Here is a 13126-nt window from a genome sequence, read left to right as displayed (position 1 = left end):
TACCCAGCATCATGAACAATTGCATAACTAGAGCTGATCAAATAATTATTTTAGCTTCTTTTTGTGCTGCATGGAGTTATCTACATATTGCAAGTACTGAAGACATAATATTAGATAAAAAAAAGAAATAACATTTATTAAAATAACTAATCATTATTTCAGATATTTTCTTTTGCTTTCCTCCCTTCTGGACCACAAGGTTAAGGCAGGAAGGGATGAATGCTTATGATATATTCCCACTTCTCTTCCACTTCAAGGAAAAAAAAGGCATTCCATTTGTTCTCTCTTTTTTTTTTTTCATATGTTTTTTGTTGTTCAAGTAGTCACAATTATCTAGGCAACCCTCTACAGCTTAAAATCTGGCTATATCATTTTGGACACTATATGCTAACTAATAATAAAACCCTGCTTTCCAAGATGTAAAACCATCTCTTTCAATGGCCCAATTCTATCCAAGAGGTTTTGTTTTATGAATTAACTTGTGGTCAACCTATCCAAACAGCTTTACTTCTTGCTCCTTTCCTAAATCAGAATGATAACATCTACAAAATCACAACAATACAAGTGTTGTGAAAGGTTAAATTGGCACCCCAGTTTTAGGCACTTATACAGTATATCCCTTTCTCCCAGACAGCAATAACCATCAAGATGGTTAATACAATCAAGAAAAGTGGGTCAGGAGTAAAAGGGAAGATTCTCTCAATTTCAAACTTGGTTTCACAAGAAAGGCTGAATTAGCATCCTCTCTATTTTTCAAAAAAGCAGAAATGCACTCTTTCATCCACAGATTTCCTATATATATCAAATGTCCAAGAGATGCTTTCTCCTCTTCAGTACCATTAGAAAAATGCACCACTGCACATGAAGGTATATTTTAGCATTTGAAGAACCTAAATCTTTGGGGATTCGGAATCCCTGCAAGCCATACATTCTCCAAAATGCTGAGCACTCCAGCCTCGCAAGCTAGTTTTTTGTTTATTTAAAGTTGTAATAGAACTTCACCAAACTCTAAGATTAAGCCATAGTGGTCTGATGGAGTTTACCTCTGTCAAGGTCTTAACATCTGACTTAAATACCAGATCCAAAGGGCTCATTACCATGAAAAAAATCCCATTCTTCTTATTATAAATGAGAAATGACTGTAACATAGCTGATTTGCAGTGATATCTTTACCTCTTTTAAAATAAAACATATTTAGAGGGTATTTCTCTATTTGGTTTTTTATTACTGATAACAAACAGTTTAAACTACACCATCAAAATTTTTTTTTGTAGGAACAAGAGCTGAGATAAAAAAGTCAGTTCCACTGCATATTTTGCAACTGATCTTTCAATGACTGCAAAAAATCCAGGTAAGGAATATGTCAATGTGTACAAGCCTAATGGCTTCACTGACTTCTAAAATTACTTCTTTTTTAAACCATCCTATAAGCTCTTCATAGTTGAAGTCACAGTTTGAATATCAAAGCATGATATACTTCATGGGTGACTAAAACAAGTGTTCTGTAATACTCCTGTGCAAGTAAGTTATGTTGAGGGGGAAACTACAGAAAAAAGAACAAGTCAGAAGGATAATGAACTGCATTCAAGACATGCAGAGGAGAGCAGCACCAAGACCTAAATTTGTTTCAGAATACCAGAACACCACCCATATAACTGTGAGTGAAACACATATCAAAGACATTCAGGTGGTCATTCATCCCTGATGTGCATTATAGACACCTTTGGGCTCTCCTAGTTGGTCCATATTTCACTAGTCTTCTTCACCAGTGGGCAAAAGACATCAGGTTGGCAAAGGACTGTTGCTTTGACTGTCAAAAAGGTGAGTTTAGAGATCTGAGATGTACATTGTTAAGCAGCAAGGAGGAAAAGAATACCAACAGCTCATCTTTCTTTCAGGAATTGTACAGAAGCCCTCAACGAAAACAAAGAAGGCTGTGAACACGTCTGCTTCAGTGGAAAGATTACAAGGAAAAACATTCAAATGTCTGAACAAGGGATCCAGTGCAACACTTTCAAAAAGATTCCACTGTTTCCAAATTAGAAAGTCACAGCTACTCTCACAGAGAAAACAGAAAGATAAAGAGGAAGAAAATGAACCCTCTACAGGTTCATTTCTTCATAATGTTCCATTAACTATTACAGCACCATTTGTTCAGAATATTGCTTTGAGTTATTCTAGAAGATGGCTCCTAACATAATATCCTATAGCTGTCTCATAGAAGTCAACAAAGGTAACCTGGTCTTTGCCTTGAGCAGAGGACCACAAATTGTTTCTGCTGTTGCTTTTAACAGCACACTTACCTTCCATACGCACAACTGAAAGAAGTTGTGCCAAATTCTAATATCAGTTACTTGAATATGAAAATAGGAAACCCCACCAAACCAAGCTTTTAATTCTCAAGTATAGTACTGTGGCATTAGTAGACAGAAATTAAAAGAATTTATTTTATATGCATCTGTAAAGTATATAGAATATAACATACAGACACCAACAAACACTGAACAAGTTAGCTCAAATACTGGTTGTAGTAACCCTCTGACTTCATGAAAATCAGTGTAAGCTCACTGATATTGATTCTTTTAAGACTGAAATGCAGATGATATCATAGCTATTGCTGCTATCACCATTATGCATTAAAATGCAGTTGAAAAAGTGCATTTTACATACATATAATAAAAATAATGATCCTTCACTCAGGATGGTGTAAAAATGTAAGCTGGGCAAGTTTGTAGGGATGTAGTATCTTTGTTTGGACCAAATGATACAGCAAGAATAAAACTAGACAGTCTTCAGGACACTTGTTCAGGTCTGCAATGTTGTCCAAATTACATTTCCCTCAAACAATTGGGGAGATATAATTTCAAGCTTAGTATTCATGGGAAATTTGCTATAGACATTGTTCTGTCAAATCATAGTTCTTAAGCCAGTTCCCACTAGTGCAAACTTATTTCTTCCTTATCTGAACTGTCAAACTTAGTTGTGATGAGAGCAAAGGACATATTTCCCTAGTCCATACATACAATATTTCAAAAGTAAACAGGTAAATAATTCACTAGAGTGTCAGTCAACAGAAATTATAACTTGAATTATAACTCGCTCCAGCACTAAGCTGAAGACCAATTTCCTTGTACTCTTTCAATATTGTAAAACAATATTTGAAAACTGCATTTGCAACACTCTGCAGATCTCATCATGACTAGGCTTCGCGAGTGAAGATTTGGGAAGGGCTTTACCCACGTTTGTTGCAAACGCGTTGGTGGCTAAAAAGGCCAATACGAGATAGGCATGTCTGGTTGCAAAAGGCACAGTAGAAAGACTCCTTAGATGGTATATTCTGCAAGGTACAATTCTTTCTGCCTTGTCTTTTCTCCTCAAGGGTGATCCTGCGTGCTTTCTCAAAAGCATCAGCAGCGGTATAGATGGTGTGTCTCCAGGCCTCCCGATTGGAGGCCAGAGTAGACCAGTTATGGTGGTCAATATGGCCAAGGCTGAGTTGTTGCTTCAGGGAATCCTTGTATCTTTTCTTCGGGGCTCCTCTCTTGCGGCAGCCAGTGGCAAGTTCACCATAAAGCAGGATCTTAGGGAGGCGGTGGTCCTTCATCCAGGAGACGTGCCCTGCCCAACGCAGCTGTGTTCTCAGTAACATGGCCTCAATACTTGTGACTGCTGCTTGTTCTAGAACAGATGTATTGGTCACATAATCTGACTAGTGGATGTTCAGGATTGTACGGAGGCAGCGTTGATGGAAGCGTTCTAGGAGATGCAGGTGGTGGCGGTAGATGACCCATGATTCAGATCCATATAAGAGAGCAGACAGCACTATGGCTCTGTCAACACTGATCCTGGTACTTTTCTTCAGGTGTTTATTTCGCCAAACTCTTTTATGAAGCTTTCCGAAAGCACTATATGCCTTTGCTAACCTGTCTGCAGATCTAAGGAATAGTTTAATATTCATTGCTTGACATTTACACTAGAGATGGTCTCAGGAAACACAGTACAGTTGTCTCAGGTTCTAAAACCACGATTCTCAGTGCTTTCATAGAAGTTGGAACAGTGATTTTGCCTGTTTATTGCTAAGTTTTCAATTCAAGAGCTGTGTTCAGATGTATAGCTTCCATGTAACTTCAGCAGAAACAGGAATCTGACCCTAGATGACTTGAAGTCATCTAAGCTAGCCAGGAGTGAAACAATTAGGAAAGATTAACATTAGGGTTGTTTTTACTTACAGAGATGATGGCCACAGGAGATCCTGCTGTTAACCAGACATCCTCTTCAGTCCCGAAATTAGGTACTCACCTTCCAAAAATAAGAAGGGAAATCATCACAAATATCTATCAGCTCGGAGAATAGTCCCCTAGTTAGACCATGGCAAGACTCTTCATTTCCATATCTGACATACTTGCTCCAAACTGGTGCTTTCAATATCTATACAAGATGAGTCTTCTTGATACTGCTTCATTTTTCCAAAGTAGATCATTCAAGATCGTCTTCAGAAGTTATATAAAGTATTAACTGGACAAAACACAAAATCTGCATGCCAGTGATTAAGAAGCTCTCTAGATTCTGGGAAACAGGGATTTAAATCTCCTGCAAAAGCCAGATGAGCAGGAGTTTCAGCAATGGCCTTCTACATCCTAGGACAACTCCTTAGCCACGAGTGAAGGTTTGCGAAGTCTAGTTCATCTTTTGGCCTCAGAAAAGGCCACTTCTACTTTATCGCATCTCTCCAGGTTTGCGTTCACATGCATGATCAACCAGGGAAGGCCTCATCTGAGACTCGCTGAGGGTGGTCTCTGAGTCTTTGCTTTTAGATATGGTTCTAAGTGGCCTGCAGGGACATCAGTCTTTAAATACCTTTGTACTACTTGAATGGCAGATACTTAAATCATATAACTACTATCAAGTGAGCTGAGAATTTAGAATTCTAATGATACACACCTAATCACTTGGGTGTCTAAAGATGCCTAACGCCATAGGCATCTATCTACTTTGAGGGTCCAGCAGAGCTTATAAAGACATCCAAACCAATTCGTACTACTCATTCCCTGTGCTAGAGTAAAACAATCCACATCCTCCAATATAATGCTTTGGTTTGTAAGAGGGTTTGTATTGATTGTTTCAAATGTGAAAACCTAAGGAGATCTCTAAACTCTGTTTGGTAGACAGTTTTAATTGTTTAGGATTTGAAGAATAGATTGTACTGAGAGAGAATAAGAAATGAGAAAGCTCCTAAAACAAGATCTGCAATCGTTCAAAAAACAAAGTGTAACTACATGGTCTGAAATTTTATGACATTGAGTGCATGATATTATAAAAACTAATTTCATCTGTCCTGTTCCCAGGAAAGTATGGAGATTTAGAATACAAAACAGTAAGTACCATGCCACAGTCCGAGGGGGGATGGGGCCATGACACAGCACGGTCGAGTCCGGAGACAAGGTAGAGGTGCAAATGGAATATTTTATTGAGGTGTGCCCAGCATTTAATTAGTTCAGGCGGGGAAAGGACTAGAATATGGGGTGGAGCATGAGACAAACGGGGGAACAAATCAGGGTAGGGACACAGGCAAATGGGGAGGAACGTGGGAGGAACTGGGGAAGGAAAGGGCGAATGGTGGCTGTCTCCTCTCTGCAGCTTCTCCGGCCAATCAGAGAGGGGAGCGGGCAAGCAAGGGAGCAGGCAAAACTCGTGGCAAGCCCAGGCATGCCCAGGTTGTGCACTGTGTAGTGTGGATACAATACAATACACATTTCTGAAACCACATAATAATGGTAAAGTCCATATAGTAAAGTCCTGTCAATTGCTGTATGTCTTTCTCCACGCCTGGAACCACTCCCATCCTGAATCTTGCTCCTTCACAGTACCATGTAAAAAATTTCTCCACAGAGCTCTTAGCCCAGGACAGCTTTTGACTGCAGGAAAATGGGAAGCTCCACTGATGATAGAGGAAGCCCAGTTATTTTGGGCCATTGCTGCGGCAGGCCTTTTACAAGGACTGAAAGGAAGCCTATGTGCAAAAGTGACATTTGCCCAGAACTCAGGTTTACCTTAGATGAATAATGAGTGACACAATCCATGCAACAACGCGGAGCAAAATAACTGCTCTGTACTCTCCCTTTGTGGTCCTTCAGCAGTTTTATAAAAATTGCATTATAGCAGTAATACTTTCAGTTTTTTCTAATGGCTAAGTTTTTCTAAGGACTACTTTCTTTACTTATGACTTTCATTCATTAGTAATTATGAATGCTATTCATCAATATCCTTTTGGATTCTTCAAATTCTGTCAGTATTCTGTAATACGTATTCTACACAATTTGTGGTCTGAACCAAATGTTTCCTTTTCAATAATTTATACAACAATTTATACCTGTATTACACACCAACTTTTTTTTCTATGACAATAATAGAAGTAAAACATGATGAAGAGTTCAACCTATAATCCCAATCATTGTATTAGACCTCCTTTTGGTGATTTTTGTATAAAAAGTATGCAAAACAATTGCATTGGCCTGTGACATACAACATCCCCTTCATATAAATGTAAATGCTGTATATTCTTCTCTGTTTTGTTGTTTGATGCACTGTTTTGACTCTATGTTTGCCTTCTGTGTTTTGTTATTTGATTAATGAAAATAGGCGTCAAGCTATTTCAAGTCTGTGCTTCTTCTGACCCATCTCACCCTCACTGTTCTTGAAAGAACTGGAGCCCTAAATGCATTATCTAAGGAAACATGAGTTAGACAAGCAACTGGTTCCAATTGCAGGTTGTAATCTCCCTACCCCATCAACCTCATCTTGCTAAATCCTCCTAAATCCCCTAGCTTCTGCTCCTCTAATCATGAGGGTTAGAGGCTGCAAGGGCTGCTTTTCGCTTCATTAAAATTTCCTTTTAATCTTTTATAATCTGTCAGCACAGTACATAAACACCCATCAGAAGCTTATTCCTTCTAATTTCACAAAAGGGGATAATTTTACTATACATTCCATATTTGCAAAGTTAAGCTTCGTTTCACACCACCATAAACCTTGGTCAGAAGGATGAATAGTTAAGCAGTTGAGCAAATGGCATTTACCGCTACAGCTGGGTGCATTATTCATTGTGAAGCATTTATTTGGTGAAGTTAAACCTTGGTTTTACTTATGAAACATCCAAAAGCTTATCCCAAATTATTTCAGTAAATGGGGCTTTTTTCAGAAAGAACATTTTGAACTGTGTTGTTGCCCGTGTGCCCCTTGCGTGACTGCCTGCCTAAATCAAACCAGATTAGTTTTCCTTCTTGAGAGGGTGACTAAAACTTCTTTTAGAGAGAAACAACTGGTTACCCAAGCACATACTGAATAGTTCATCCATCTTCTGCTATAAATTTTCAAAATTTGAGTGAGTAAATGAGCAATTATCTAAAAATTCAGTCCCAATTATTAATAAGTTATATTTCCCCTAAAAATACTGTTATCACCTTATAACTCTACACAACTTACATAATTTTACAGTTCTGTGGCAGATCTGTGGTAGATACATCCTCTAGGAAACCATACTCTATCTACAATGCAAGCTTACAACATAAATAAGAAGTGAAAAATCTCAATGACATTCTTTCAAACTGCATTCTCTGAGAGGTAACATGAGAGAGGTGTCACTCATGAGAGCAGCAATTTAGCATCATTTTCCTTCTCCTTTCTTTTGTAGAAGTCCAGATGGATGTAGATTCGAAGGGACCACTGGAGGCAACCTAGTTCAATCTCCTACTTAAAGAAGGGCTAAATTCAAAATTTTATTCCATTCCATTCTCATTCTAACCTTTACTTATAAGCACCTCACAACAGAACATGTTAATGTTCAAGAAGAAGGAAACTGGCAGTTTTCAAACCGATGCTGGCTATATGTGATTTATTACTCTTTTCTTTACATTTCCCTTCTTGGGGTGTTAGTTTGTTTGTTTGGGGTTTGTTTGGTTTTTTTGTTGTTGTTGTTTTTTGTTTGTTTGGGTCTTTTGTTGTTTTTTTTTTGTAAACACAAAGCATTGAGCTCCTCTGTTTTTTCAGAAGGCAGAAACAAACATGAATAACATGAATATTAATATTTTATTCCCTACACCACTGTAACCAGAAGACATCACTAGTCATAAAGATAGGCTAGCTCCTAGTCTTCAGAGCAAATCCATGAAGGTATTGCTTAAAGGTCTAAAGCACTTCCTTGAAAAGAGACTCCATAGAGCTGCCACTCACAAATTTGGTGAGACACTGTTTAGCAAGTATTTTCTCATGTATACCTTTGAAAATATGTTATAAAAAAGGGGGTGGCTAGTTCTAATTATGGTTAATTATGGAATTATGTGCTTCTGCACTCTCCTCAAAAATTCATCATATGCTGTTTATTTTGCCACTATTCCTAGTTCGTTTAATGAATGTAAGTAAGTTTTGTTCTTTTTTTTCCAGCTTTAATGATACATTTATATATAGTAATGCAGAAGCCAAGCATTAGAATTGCTATTCTAGTAAAAGCTTCAATAGAGTAACTCCAAATTTATACCAGTGTAACTAAGACTACAATTTGCATTCTATTAACTGCAGCAGAAGCTTTTCAGAACAGCTTCCCAACTAGTGAGAGTGAAGTAAAGAACATAAGGTTAAACTCCAACTGCAAATTACCTCCTTGGTTGTATCTACACTACTCATAAACACTTTCCTATTCTACCTTTTTTTTTTTTTCCTTTTTTCCCAGAAGAAAGTGAAAAGAGTGGGTGTTTATTTGAAGGAAAAAAAATCACTCTTTTGCTCAAGGGAAGGGCTTTGCTTCCATTAGGTTCTCATCTGAAAGTCATGCTGCAAACACTTCTCTCATTCTAATATTTACATGGCAAAAAGGACAGCATCTAAATTTATATGGCCTCACATTTTCTCCACATTACACATGAGGAATCTGCATCAGATTTAAACAACGGAGTAATCTCTCAAGTTAACAGTATGTAACACCATGAAAAACTCTTATGAAGTAAAAACTAATATTTCATATTTGGCAGTAAAAGCACCATGGAAATGTTAGTGTCTTTGAACCTTATTTCACTGATGTCAGCATTGCATCCCTCTACACTTCAGCTCCAGCACTGTACACCATTCATATGCCTTTTCTCAACCTCTGATGATTTGCCCCCTTCTGCCAAACAGATTATATACCATAACAACTGTTCTATCCTCCACAGGAAACAATAACTGCAATATTAAATGATTTTCAAATTGCTTACCTCAAAACTGGCTTGAAATTAAATATCATTTCTGTAGACTGGAGCTGAACACATTTATTTTAAAGTCTTGAATGTACCTAAATTTCTCTTGACTTGACTTTCCTAATGAAATTCAGTAACCTCCTTCCCAAACATGATAAAAAGCTTTCAATATGCTATGATGCCACATCCCTCCTCCTTCAAACATTGCTGAAGACTCCCAAGCCAAAAAAAAGGAATGTCAAAAAAACCCCAGAGTCAACTTACAGACACAAAGTTGAAACAAACAAAAATAAACAAAAAGGCAACAAAGAATACATAGAAGTCTATCCAGCTATTCCTCCTACTGGCTAAGACCAAGACAAGAAAAGTTAATCAGAAACTATTATAATTCTTTTTAAATAATTGCTAATTCTTCTGCATACAACAGTGCTTGATGTTCTGAAGGATAAACATATTTCTGCATGAACGCCTGGTGGAAGTCAACTTGACTACCAGACCAGTTTCCTTGAGGTGACTGGGATACCCAGCTCAGAAGGATCCATGGAGCATATTCCATGTGCTATCATATTTTAAGCATTACAAAACACTTCCAACAAAGTTAGATCTACAGCACAGAAAGAATCAAAGCTACAATCACTGGAAGAAAGAGGGAGACTGAAAGTATCACTATCTTTGAATTGGCAGTGGCAGAGACACTAATTCTCAGGAGGACTGAATTATTCTTCAGAGGGGTCTCTCCCTTCAACTGACTCCAAAAGGGATGAAACTACAACATACAACAACTATGCTTCAGTCAAAGTTTTTCCATTAGGTAAGATAAGACTCCCTTTTCTACTGAATATTTCTTAAACCTGCTTTAGTACCATAACTAGACACCAAAATTTTAAAGTACCCTGAAAGGGCAAGAGAGAGAAGCAAAGACCTCCTGCAGGATTTGTGAGACTGAGTCACAGGGGAGGCTGCTGGTTATCCTACCTGAACTGAAATGCAGGATCTGTAGCTCATGGGCACCCAAAAGGGTCTACCCAGAAGGAGTTTGGGAGAAACAGGGTGTACAATCTCCAGAGGGAAGACTGGCAAGAGCCAGGGAGCCTCTTGAAGGCTGGAAAGCCTGAGGGTGGACCATACCCTTCCCTCTATTCACAGCACTCAAATGCTCCGGCACTTGCCCCTATCTCTGAACACACAAATACACCTGCTAGCAGACCCCTCTTTCAGATGATCTCTTCCCTAGTGTGTGTCAGAAGGATTCTGGTCACGAGTTTTTTAGTAAGGCATCTAGCCAGAGATGTCTTATCTTGGTTACTTAACGTCCATATAATTTAAATATATTAATACCTAACCAGTGGAGCAACACACTTTGCATTAGTTTAATCCCTTTAGCTAATATTTTTCCAAGTAATCATTTTTAGATAATATAAATAATCTATCCTCTCCTATAAAGACATTTCTGTTTACAGTCTCAAGATGCACAATTCACTTTTAGTCCACTTAGCTTGAAATCTGCTTTTAGGAGAGACCTGTCTTCCCAAGTTTCCTTACAGTGTCTGGCTCAAGTAGTACTCAGTGAGGTGTTTCAGTCCATCCTGCCCTTTCCTAGGCATCTTTTAACACAGAAGGTAAAATGGCAACATCACACTTGGCATTTAAACTTCATCCCCTTCTGCCAAACAGATTATATACCATAACAACTGTTCTATCCTCTACAGGAAACAATAACCGCAATATTAAATGATTTTGAAATTGCTCCCAGTTGCTTCCACCCATCCACAGATTCAATCCAGTGGCTTGCAACAAAAATATAGTTAATTTATTTAAGCCATAATTCTTTGTGTATGTACAACATTTTCAGAAAAGCCCAGTAGGTATATCTCCAGAGAAAGCAACTGTCCAAACACATAGTCATTATGTTAATTTTGTTTAGCATCTCTTTGATGCCAGGCCTAATGTACTAATTGTAACTGCAAGGCCAGTGTACTAATTCAGCTCATGGTCTGCATAACATACTATGTTTGCAAGACAGAAAAGCAGTACCCTTCAGAAATAATGTACTGCCCAGTCTGAGCAAAGTTCAATAGTTTACTTAGTAGATTTGTATTGTCATGAAATCTGATTGAACAATTTTAAAAAGCAGGTTAGTGACTTTAGAAGTGCATTTAAAAATCATCAAAATATCTACGTACCTTAGAAATCTAAAACAAAATACCATTAAAATTATTAGGATTTAGGAATCTAACCAATTTAGATACTTAAAAAAATCCCAATGGGAACCTACCTAACTGAAACATTAGGTATGTAAGCATTTTTTAAATATCCTGTCATAAGTGAGAATAGTAATAGTAGTAATAGTAATCATCATCATCATCATCACCCAATAGCCAGTCCCAAATCAAGAATAAAATGCTATTAAGAAGCAACGTAAAATTACAGCTTATTTCTTTCAATTATAAAATCATCTAATAGTGCAAATCTCTTGTGTAAACACAGTAACAGACCTATATCTTATTGTCCTACCAAAGAGCCTGACTCTTAACTCCACCTCAATTTTATCTTTATGCTTTTGGATACTTTCTCCAAGAAGGAGGTATTGCTGCTCCCCCCATCCTTCTTTGCTTTCAACTTCAGAAGCTTTTCATGGCAAGGTCTGTCTGTGTATCTGCACAAGATTTCCCAAAGAATTGGTGTATCTGCCCTATTAAGACAACAATAAAATATTTAACATGAGCTCCTTAGCCACAACTGGATTAGAGGGGATCATTAATCACACAGGTAAAACACTACATACCTTCAGAAAGAGAAGTATCCTACTCTAACAGTTAACACTGGGAGTTTCAGGAAGTGTTTGAATTTGTTATCTATGCTTGCATACAGCATAAACCAACGACATTCCTATACCAACACTACAGGCTGAGTCACCACTGCCCCATGTTGGCTTCTGGAGTGGGGAAGACACTTGGGCCTGTCAAAGGTCACATGTAAGGAATTACTGTATGGATAGGAAACTCAGACATAAACATGCTTTGAGATAAACTTGCAGACACAGCAATTCAGTATATTCTTGGTGTATTCTTAATTGTATTCTTGGTGTCAGTACTCTGCCAAGAAAGGAAGATGTAATATAAGGGTCTTCTGCTGAAGCCATTTGCAGCTGCATAACAAGTAAAACTTATGCTGAATTAACGCATAACCATGGATGGCCACAAAAAGACCAAAAGAGAGAAGGTTCAGGCAAATGCTTACTATTTATCCAAGCCTCCACACATGGTTTCTTCCTACATATCTGCAGTGCCTTATCTATAAGCTGACCACTAATTTATTTTCACAGAATTGTAGAATGGCTGAAGTTGAAAGACACCTGTTGACTAGTCCCCTCACCCTGCTCAGGGTAGGGTCACCTACAGCAGGTTGCCCAAGCTGATCCATCTGGTGTTATTTCCAAGGATGGAAACTCCACATCCCTCTTTGAGCAACCTGTTCCAGAGTTCACTTGTCATTATAGAAAAAAAAAAGTTTAAGTAGAACTTCCTGTTTTTCAGTTTTTGGCCAATTTCTCTTGCCCTCTCACTACAATTGAAACAGGCCTAGCCAAATCTTTTTCACTTCTTCTCATCATGTATTTTTACACACTGATCAAATGTCTCCTGAGTTTTCTTTTATTGAGGTTAAATAATCCCAGAACTTGAATTTAAAAATTCCAAACCCTAATCAACTCCAATTACCTAAAGAAATGTGCCGGTGCAGAAACTGATTAAAAAACCCCAACCAAACAAAAGGCCTTTACAGGCTGAAATTTGAGGTTGAAATGTAAACCTACGCTAGGATATCTGACTGACAAAAGCATGCATATTTGCAGTGCAGGTAGTCTTGTGTTACAAGCTACACTTTACGATAGTGAAAAC

Source organism: Neopelma chrysocephalum, unplaced genomic scaffold (assembly GCF_003984885.1).
Source record: "Neopelma chrysocephalum unplaced genomic scaffold, ASM398488v2 Primary Assembly neopelma1_96588, whole genome shotgun sequence".
Lineage (NCBI taxonomy): Eukaryota > Metazoa > Chordata > Aves > Passeriformes > Pipridae > Neopelma > Neopelma chrysocephalum.
This window is presented reverse-complemented; position numbering follows the sequence as displayed.